This window comes from Bos taurus, chromosome 1, assembly GCF_002263795.3.
Source record: "Bos taurus isolate L1 Dominette 01449 registration number 42190680 breed Hereford chromosome 1, ARS-UCD2.0, whole genome shotgun sequence".
NCBI lineage: Eukaryota > Metazoa > Chordata > Mammalia > Artiodactyla > Bovidae > Bos > Bos taurus.
The window spans coordinates 28,389,335-28,400,697 of NC_037328.1; the positions used below are offsets into that span (position 1 = coordinate 28,389,335).

General features: G+C 37.1%; 1 non-coding gene across 1 annotated transcript; it reads right to left on the minus strand.

The window, feature by feature from the left end:
* Nucleotides 1–10,918: 10,918 nt before the first annotated feature.
* TRNAC-ACA (transfer RNA cysteine (anticodon ACA)) lies at nucleotides 10,919–10,991 on the minus strand. The gene has a single exon. It is a non-coding gene; the product is annotated as a tRNA-Cys (tRNA).
* Between the last annotated feature and the right edge of the window lie 372 nt (nucleotides 10,992–11,363).

The window sequence follows — 11,363 nt, forward strand, 5'->3', positions numbered from 1 at the left end:
GAACATTTCTAAACAGAAGGAAAAAAAACTGAGAATTTATCAAGCTGTCCCACTGATTACTTATGTGATTTGGGACAAATACTTTAACTTCTGTGTTCTTTCATCTCCATCTGTTAATTTATATTCCATGAAGCATTTTTATGTCTTAGATATTTGCAAGGTAAAGTAATGTTAAAAAGGGAAAAAAAGAAAGTGTCATCTGGAAAATGAGGATAATGATATAGTAATTGTCAGTTAAACAGTTTGAATTTTTGGAAGAAAAATATGAAGCAATTTGAAGCATTATTATTTAATGAAAGCAGCTATTCTGTTACTCACATTCACATGAACATAATGGTATAAATTATAAATGAATCTTTCTACTTTGGAAAGAAAATGGGAGGTAGAAAATTGTCATTCAGAAACAACCTGATATGTGAAAAGTAAAGAACCTAGCATTATCTACTGGTTTAATAGCAGATCAACCTAAGGGTGAAATATCTTTCGTCCAATAATAAAAACAAAGGTTTTTATATTCATCTTTTTGGCCTACTGCTATCTTTTCACTGTTAATGTAAATTTTAATGCAAAGTACTTCATCCATAGTTTGGTTGTCTCCTGTCTTGAAATAGCTCAGCTTTCTTTGCGTTTTCACTTAGGCTTTCTTGTCTCTCCTTGCTATTCTTTGGAACTCTGCATTCAGATGGTATATTTTTCCTTTTCTCCTTTGCCTTTCTCTTCTCTCTCTCTCTTTTTTTTTTTTTTTTTTCTCTTTTCTTCTTTTCTCAGCTATTTGTAAGGCCTCCTCAGACAACCATTTTGTCTTTTGCATTTCTTTTTGATGGGGATGGCTTTGATGACCACCTCCTGTACAATGTTATGGGCCTATGTCCAAGTTTTTCAGGCACTCTATCAGATCTAATCCCTTGAATCTATTGGTCACTTCCACTGTGTAATTGTAAGGAATTTGATTTAGGTCATACCTGAATGGTATATTCAAGCTGGTTTTATAAAAGGCAGAGGAACCAGAGATCAAATTGCCAACATCTGCTGAATCATGGAAAAAGCAAGAGAGTTCCAGGAAAACATCTATTTCTGCTGTATTGACTATGCCAGAGCCTTTGACTGTGTGGATCACAATAAACTGTGGAAAATTCTGAAAGAGATGGGCAGAATATACACAGATGTATAGAACAGTCTTTTGGACTCTATGGGAGAGGGAGAGGGGGATAATTTGGGAGAATGGCATTGAAACATGTATAATATCATATAAGAAATGAATCACCAGTCCAGGTTCGATGCAGGATACAGGAAGCTTTTCATCACAGGGGATTGAAATGCAAAAGTAGGAAGTCAAGAGATACCTGGAGTATCAGGCAAGTTTGGCCTTAGAATACAAAATGAAGCAGGGCAAAACCTTACAGTTTTGCCATCACCAGATGGTCAATACCAAAACCAGATTGATTTATCCTTTGAAGCCAAAGATGTAGAAGAATATACAGTCAGTGGAAACAAGATCAGGAGATGACTGTGGCTCAGATCATGAACTCTTTTTTGCAAAATACAGACTTGTGCACTGGGATGACCCAGAGGGATGGTATGGGGAGGGAGGTGGGAGGGGGGTTTAGGATGGGGAACACGTGTACACCCGTGGCAGATTCATGTTGATGTATATCAAAACCAATACAATATTGTAAAGTAATTAGCCTCTAATTAAAATACATTAATTTAAATTAAAAAAAGAGAGATGTGAATACGAGAACACCTGATCTGCCTCTTGAGAAACCTGTATGCAGGTCAGGAAGCAACAGTTAGAACTGGACATGGAACAACATACTGGTTCCAAATAGGAAAAGGAGGATGTCAAGGCTGTATATTGTCACCCTGATTATTTAACTTCTATGCAGAGTACATCATGAGAAACTCTGGGCTGGATGAAGCACAAGCTGGAATCAAGATTGCTAGGAGAAATAATAACCTCAGATATGCAGGTGACACCACCTTATGGCAGAAAGTGAAGAGAAATTAAAAAGCCTCTTGATGAAAGTGGCGTGCTGCAATTCATGGGGTCGCAAAGAGTTGGACATGACTGAGTGACTGAACTGAACTGAACTGACCTGAATGGCCTAGTGGTTTTCCCTACTTTTTCAAGTCTGTATTTTGCAAAAAAGAGTTCATGATCTGAGCCACAGTCATCTCCTGATCTTGTTTCCACTGACTGTATATTCTTCTACATCTTTGGCTTCAAAGGATAAAATCAATCTGGTTTTGGTATTGACCATCTGGTGATGTCCATATGTAGAGTTATCTTTTGTGTTGTTGGAAGATGGTTTTTGTTATTACCAGTGTCTTCTCTTGGCAAAACTGTTAGCTTTTGCCCTGCTTCATTTTGTATTCTAAGGCCAAACTTGCCTGATACTCCAGGTATCTCTTGACTTCCTACTTTTGCATTTCAATCCCCTATGATGAAAAGGACTTCCCCCCCGCCCCCCCCCCAAAGTTAGTTCTAAAAGGTGTTGTGGGTCTTCATAGAATGGTCAACTTCAGCATCTTCAGCATTAGTGGTTGGGGCATAGACTTGGATTACTGTGGTACTGAATGGTTTGCCTTTTAATTGAACAGAGATCATTCTGTCACTTTTGAGATTGCACCTAAGTACTGCATTTTGGAATCTTTTCCTGACTATGAGGGCTATTCCATTTCTTCTAAGGGATTCTTGCCCACAATAGTAGATATAATGGTCATCTGAATTAAATTCACCCATTCTGGTCCATTTTAGTTCAATGATTCCTAAAATGTTGTTCACTCTTACCATCTCCTGTTTGACCACTTCCAATTCACCTTGATTCATTGACCTAACGTTCCAGGTTCCTATGCAATATTGTTCTTTACAGCATCGGACTTTTCTTTCACCATTATACACATCCACATCTGGGCACTGTTTTTGCTTTAGCTCCATTTCTTCATTCCTTCTGGAGCTATTTCTCCACTCTTCTGTAAGTATATTAGGCACCTACTGACCTGGGGAAGCCATTTTTTAGTGTCCTATCTCTTTGCCTTTTTATACTGTTCATGGGGTTCTCAAGGCAAGAATACTGAAGTGGTTTGCCATTCCCTTCTCCAATGGACCATGTTTTTTCAGAACTCTCCACCATAACCTGCCCACTTGGCCTGGCCCCATATGTCATGTTCATTGAGTTAGATAAGCTTGTGGTCCATGTGATCAGCTTGATTAGTTTTCTGTGATTGTGGTTTTCAGTCTGTGTGCCCTCTGATGGAGAAAGATAAGAGGCTTATAGAATCTTCCTCATGGAGAGATGACTAAGGGAGAAACTGGGAGGTGTAGGAAAGCCTATGCTCAGTAAATCTTTAATCCATTTTTCTGCTAATGGCTGGGGCTGTGACTCTCCCTGTAGTTTGACCTGAGGCCAAACTACAGTAATGGTAATGACTGTAATGGTGACCACTTCAAAAGATCTTATGCCAGCATGCTGAGGCTCCCAGGACTATTGCAGCCAGTGCCCCAGACTCCATTATAGGCCACTATTGACCCACACCTTAACCAAAGACTCCTGGACACTCACAGGCAAGTCTGGCTCAGTCTCTTTTGGGGTCACTGCTCCTTTCTCCTGGGTCCTGGTGCACACAAAATTTTGTTTGTGCCCTCCAATAGTCTTTTTCCCCAGTTTTGTGGAAGCTGTTTAATCAAATCCCACTGGTCTTCAAAGTCAGATTCCCTGGGGCTTCTCAGTCCTTTTGCCAGCTCCCCAGGTTGGGAAATCTTTTGTGGGTCCTAGAAATTTTGCAACAGTGTGAGAACTTCTTTGATTTAATTGTTCTCCAATTTGTGGGTTGCCTGCTTTGCAGCTCTATAGTGTAGCTAATGTCAAACTCCTCCAAGAGGATATATGCCATACACCATGCCTTCCAGGTCTGCTGCAGCCAGAGCTCCTGTTGATGAGGCAGGTCACTACTGACCCATGCCACCACAGGAGACACCCAAACATTCAAAGACAGATCTGGCTCAGTCTCTTGTGGGGTATCACTGCTCCTTTCCCTCTGTTCTGGTGCACACAAGGTTTTGTGTGCACCCTCCAAGTATCTCTGGTGGGCCTAAAATTTTATTTTAAATGTGATTGCATCTTCCTACCAACTTACTGGGGCTTCTCCTTTTCCTTGGATGTGAGGTATGTTTTTTGGTGGGACCCAACATTCTCCTGTTGATGGTGTTCAGCAGCTGGTTGTGATTTTGGTGTTTTCATAGGAGAAGATGAGCACACATCCTTCTACTCTGCCATCTTAAGTCAAGTCTCTGAGAAATGTTAATGGTTTGTAAGAATTAAGGTAATATATGCATTTTATTCATTCTTTTAAATAAAGCATTGCTATGTGTAAAGAAAGATGTATATTTTTATGAAATCAAGTTAGGCGCAATGAGTCATTTGCAATGGGCATATGACATTAGTCATCCTCTTGAAAATACATGTAATAAAATGTTTAGGTGAAAATAAATGAAATAAAATATCCTATGCATTTTTTAATCCATCTCAATTTTCCTAGAGAAGGTGATAGTTATATTATGTATAAATTACTCATGAGAACAATATACTCTTAGCTGCCCATGTATTCAGAGTAAAACATAACATTTTAGTTTTAAAATTGTTTAGAGAATGTTCTACAATAGGATAAAAAATTATAACAACATACAAGAAATGTAAATAATCTTTATTATTTTGCATATTTATCTTCTGTTTTAGATTAAAATTGTAAATATAATTCCATTTCATACAAAAAGTTGGATAAGGAAATTTTTAATATTTCAAACTATATAAAATTGTATACTATTTCAATATATTTTTAAATGAGATTTTATTCTGAAAGAATTAAAATGACCCCATCTGTGCATTTGTAAATCAATAACCATCAAATCAAATGTACCACCATTAAATGGTAATATAAGTCTATCGTGGGGACTGTGAATAAGTTTGACCCAATCTTGTATTACAAAAGTTCAAGATGTTACAGTTTGTAAAGCTTCTCATTAAAGAGAGTGAAAAAACACAAATGCAAATAATACAGTCTAAAGCTTTAATGATGTCTGTCAAAGAGATATTTTATTAGAATCCTGCTTCAAATTCAGTTTAGAATGGTAGATTGTAAACAGCATGAAAGAATTATATTGAAAATAACATATATTGAAGATCAACCAAGATGGTAGAGTAAAAGGATATAGAACTTAAGTTACCCCCCATGAATGCATCAAAATTATATTTATATGTGTAACAATTATCACTGAAAACTAACTGGAAACTCAATACAGCCAAAGTTGTAGGAAAGATACACAAGTAATTGGATAAGAAGGGAAGAAAAGCAGTCAGGTCAGGACCTGTATCTTTGGGAGAGTACTAGGGGAAAAGGGAGAATAAGTAAAAAGACACCACCCTGGGGAGTAAGTAGTGAGAGCCACATAGTGAATTCCACAATCATGATGTCCAGCTCAGTGGAGATGAACCTTCTTGGTTAGCCTGTGTGGCAGGGCAGAAAGAGGTCTGCTCTAGCAACTGCTGGGTTTGCCATGACTGCCTTAATGAGAGACCTAACCCAAGCTGAGTTATAGCTCTGGCCCTGCTCACTCTACATCACATCATGACACTGTATAGGGTGGCCACAATCTGAAAGAAAATTTGATCTTGGGATGCAGAGGTGGTCCAATCTCAGGGTGAAGTCTGAACGGGGTTGCAGTGGGTATTCTTGGTGCTTACTCAAACAAGACCCCACCACTCCACCCCAGGTCCTGCAAATATGTACCAAGAGTCCATGTGTGCCCTGTCAACTCTACAGTGTGTCTCCACAAAGGGATGGGGGTGGTGGAGGCTGGGGGCAGGGATGGACTATGAGAGACAAAGGGGACCTGACCTGAGGCTGCATCTAAGCAGAGCAAGGGAAACAAACATGAGCACCTGCACAGGCAGTGCATCAGAGAGAGCTCAGAACTCTGTCTACTGTCAACAGGAACAGAGAGTCAACACAGGTCCTACTTGCTTCAGGACTTCTCTCTCTGTTGCAAGAGTCCCAGTTCAGGGAAAGGGGAAAACATATACTTCAAGGAAACAGAGAACCCCAAGCCCAAGCTCAGAGCTTCTGCTCTACCAACTTGCCTAGACCCTATCCCCAGTAGGGTGCTGATGGTCACTGAAAGGATAGGAAGTCTTGCCTCACAAGCACCTCCTGCTCTAGTTGTTCCATCTCCAGCCTCACTGCTTGCAAGGTGATATTTGCTGACACATCCTAAGGAAAGATTTAACTTGCATCCATGTCAAATCCAGCTCTCCCACCAAAAGTATTGGGCACACCCGGACTGTACAGGAGCTCCCATATAGGGTCACCATGTCAAAACTGTAAACTGAAGGTAATTGTTTCATCTAACTTTAGAGAGGTGGAGAAAATTAAGCAAAATGAAAATACATAAATATTAACATGGAAGTAAACAATTAACTGGGTAAATAATTCAAAGCATTGATTATAAAAATGGTAAGTACATGAGTGAGAAGAATTGATCCACACAGTGTTAATTTTAATAAAAATTTAGAAAATATTTTAAAAAGATCCAATCAGAAATAAAGAATTAAATAGCTGAAATAAACACACAAGAAGGAATGAACAGCACACTAAGTGATAGAGAAGAACACATAAAATATCTGTAAAACAGAAAAATGGAAGCCATCCAATCAGAATAACAAAAAGAAAAGTTAATTTAAAAATATGGAAAACAGTATAAGAGACCTCTGGGATAATATTAAGTGTGCCAGCATTTGCGTTATAGGAGTGCCAGATGGAGAAAAGAGAGAAATGGTTCACAAATTCATTTGAGGAAATTATGGCTGAAAACCACCCAAACTTGAAGAGGGAAACAAGTCTCCAAGTATAGGAAGTATACAAGGTCACAAATAAGATGAACCCAAACAGATCCAAAATAAGAGATAGACAGCAGCCCACCAGGCTCCCCCATCCCTGGGATTCTCCAGGCAGGAACACTGGAATGGTTGCCATTTCCTTCTCCAATGCATGAAAGTGAAAAGTGAAAGTGAAGTTGGTCAATCGTGTCCGACTCTTAGCGACCCCATGGACTGCAGCCTACCAGGCTCCTCCGTCCATGGGATTTTCCAGGCAAGAGTACTGGAGTGGGGTGCTATTGCCTTCTCTGAATCATTAAAATGGCAAAAAGTTAAAGATAAAGAGAAAACTTTAAAGATAGCAAGAGGAAAAAAAAAAACAAAAAACCGTCATATTAAAGCAAATACTCATAAGGCCATCAACAAATTTCTTTGCAAAAAAATTGCAGGCCAGATTGGAGTTGCACAATATATTCAAAGTATACTAAAAGAGGAAAAACAGCAAGATAATCTACCCAGAAAGTTTATTAATTAGAATCATAGGTAAAATGAAGAACCTCTCAGATAAGCAACAACTGAAAGAGCTCATCAGCCCCAAAATAAATGTTAAAGGGTCTTCTGCAAGAGGGAAAAGAAGGAGCAGTAGAAAAGGGCTAATCCAACTAGGAAAGGCAAATATATAGAAATAAATGAGGATCAATCACTTAAATCAGCCAGTAATAAAAGATTTGTAAAAGCAACTGTAGTTAACAATACAAAATTAAAGAATACACATGAAAATGTAAAATATGACATCAAAAACACAAAATGTAGGGAAGGGGAATAAAAAGTGTAGATTTCTTAGGTCTACATTTAAACAGTTTAAAACAAGTAGTTATAGATCCACATATATGAAACATACGGTTACCACAAATCAAAACCAATAATACACAAAAACTTAAAAGAAAAGAAGACACATATACTACTGAAGAGATTTATCACACCACAAGGGAAGAAATGGAAAGAGAAGAACCATGAAAACAACTGGAAAATAAGTAATAAAATGTCAATATGTACACACCTATGAGTTATTACTTTGCCTGTCAATGGACTAAATGCTCCAATTAATAGATATGGTGTGGCTTATTTGACCAAAAAAAAAAAAAAAAAAAATCCTTCTATACCCTGCCCATAAGAGACTTATTTCAGACCTAAAGACACACACAAACTGAAAGTGAAGGGAAGGAAAAATATTTCATCCAAACAAACAAAAAACAGTAAAGTCTACATATTAATACTCATATCAGGTATAACAGATTTTAAGACAAAGTTTATAATAAATGACAAAGAAGGGCATAATTCAGTGATAATGGAATCAATAAAAGAGAATTTTATGCTTCAGTTCAGTTCAGTCACTCAGTCATGTCTGACTCTTTGAGACCCCATGAATTGCAGCACGCCAGGCCTCCCTGTCCATCACCATCTCCCGGAGTTCACTCAGACTTACGTCCATCGAGTCAGTGATGCCATCCAGCCATCTCATCCTCTGTCGTCCCTTTTCCTCCTGCCCTCAACCCCTCCCAGCATCAGAGTCTTTTCCAATGAGTCAACTCTTTGCATGAGGTGGCCAAAGTACTGGAGTTTAAGTTTTAGCATCATTCCTTGTAAAGAATGCTTATTAACATATATACAAATATAGGAGTACTTGTGTAAATACTAACAGACATAAAGGGGAAATTTGATGATAATACTATAATAGCAGGAGACTTTAATACCAACAATAGACAGATCATCCAGACAGAAAATCAGTACAGCAACAGCAGACTCAAATGACAAAATTGACTAGTTGCACTTAATAGGAATTTCATTCCAAAACAGAGGAGAGAGATATATATATACACAAATGGAATATTATCCAGGGGAGACCACATGCTAGACCAAGAAAAAAACAAATCTCAACAAATTTTAGAGGATAGAAATTATATGAAGCATTTTTTCCATCCATACTCATATGAAACTAAAAATCAACAATAGAAAGAAAAATGGGAAAGGAATAGATACATGGAGACTCAACAATGTACTACTAAAAATCCAGTGGTTCTATGAAGATATCAAAGAGAAAATCAGAAAATACTTTGAGACTAATGAAAGGCAAACACAACATTCCAAAATCTATAAGATGCTCCAAAAGCAATTGTAGGAAGGTTTACAGTGAATGGACTGTCCTTAAGAAACTAGAAAAATCTCAAGTAAACAACCTAATTTATTTATTTATTTTTTTAATATGTAGAAGTTTATTCAATTCATACAAGTAATTTCTCAGATCTATACAGTGAAAAGCTAAACTGATCTGGGAGGGGGAGCATCCTTACATTGACAGCAAAATATCTTCTAGCCCCCAGAAATCATCTGCAGTCATTTGTTAGAAAAAAATTCTATAACCACACAGGTCATGCAGACTTTTTATGCCATTTGTATTCATTTTCTTTCAAACTGAACAAGAACAAATGAAACCTTTTACATTTTTATTCATTTCAAAATTTTCCTTATATTAGTGCTCCTCCCCACCCCAATCCATCCTATTACCAAACAAGAATGAGACAGAGATTGAGAAAAAATATCCTTGATTGTTTCTCATTTTCCTCCTTTTCCCTTGGAGTAAACCAAGAATTCATTAAATATTCTTTAAAGTCAGAAAGATAACAAGACTCTAAAATTTTTCTTCCAAAAAAAAAAAGAGAGTAAGTAAATAGCATTCAAATGTCAGTAATCAAACAGGCCCCCAAGACAGCTTTAAGATCGTTTCATTTAACAGGGAAGTTTACAACACAAAAGCAGCTTCCTGAGAGGCACCCACTTTAAAAATAAGTTATAGCTTAAATTATTACTGTATAGATTATACCTGGCAAAGGTAGAAAGAATTAAATTTTTTCCTCCTTTCATGAACTGTGTAATAAGGCTAGTGTGCAGAGGCTTACAAATTTCATATAATGGACTGTAAATCATCCACCATATTTAAATCATGTTTATTTAAAGTTTTCTTAATATTAGACATTTTATGGGAATAAAAACTTAGTAAAGAGTTATTTCATTTCTTTTCTCTTCTTCTTAGCCACATAAATCATCTGTAGTGGATAATACAGATTTCAGCTGTAATTTGTAAAATATTCCAAAAGTTGTCACAGTCCTAAGAACTAGAGAAAACTGCCATCCACAAATAAACCACCAAGGTAAATATAAATACAGTGTGGTTCTAATCTTCTTTCATACAATCTCAGGTAACCCCAAATATCTTTATAAATACCTTATTAAAAAAACAATTTTTAAACCCATTGAAACTACTTAAAATATTTAAATGTAGAGATCTCAAATTTCCTTCTATCAGGCCGGAAATTACCACAAAAATTATGATCACAGTTATAAACAGAACGAATGGAATGTTTAAGTTCAGGATAACCAAAGAAGCCCCATGTAACTTTTTAATGTAATCACTTACTCAAATATAGGAAAGGTGATGACACAGGAAGCAAAAATAAGCTCGCAAGTGAAATTTCTAGAAGCTCATGAAAACAATACCATCCCATACTGCAGATGCAAAAGAAAAAACAGTTCTAATGGGGTTAAGACTACTCTGGTCATCTTCGTTCATTTGGTCGTGCAAGGTGTTAAACTATTTTCACTTCCCATATCCACAAAGTTAGTCCACAGGAGGGGCTGGTGGATCTTGTCCATTTTAGGTCCACAACCTAATTTAAAACCTAAAGGAATCAGAAAAAGAACAAGCAAAATCCGATGTCAGCAGAAGGAAGAAAATCGTAAAGATCAGAGAGGAAATAAAATAGAAACCAAATAAACAATAGAAAAGATCAATGAAACAAAGACTTTTTCGGTAAGATAAACAAAATTGATAAACCCCCACCCAGGCTCACAAAGAAAGATAGTGAAGTCATTCAGTCATGTCTGACTCTCTGCGACGCCATGGACTGTAGCCTACCAGGCTCCTCTGTCCATGGGATTTTCCAGACAAGAATACTGGAGTGGGTTGCCATTTCTTTCTCCAGGGGATCTTCCCAGCCCAGGGATCGAACCTGGGTCTCCTGCCTTGTAGGCAGACACTTTTACCATCTGAGCCACCAGGGAAGTCTCACAAAGAAAGAGGGATGATCTAATTAAACAAAATAAGAAAACAAAAAGTAGGAATAACCAGCACTACAAATATACAAAAAAAACAAACAAAATAAATCATAAAAAATACTGCAAACAATAACTATGCCAACAAAATGGACAACCTAGAAGAAATGAGCAAATTTCCATAAACATACAACTTTCCACAAGTGAATCAAATAAAAAAGAAACAAACAAATTGAATAAATCAACCACTACTAATGAAATTGAATTTGTAATATAATAGTCCCAGTAAACAAAGGTTCAGAAGCAGATGGCTTCACAGGGAAATTCTACTAAACACATTAAGAGTTAATACCTATACTTCTTAAATCATTTCAAAAACTT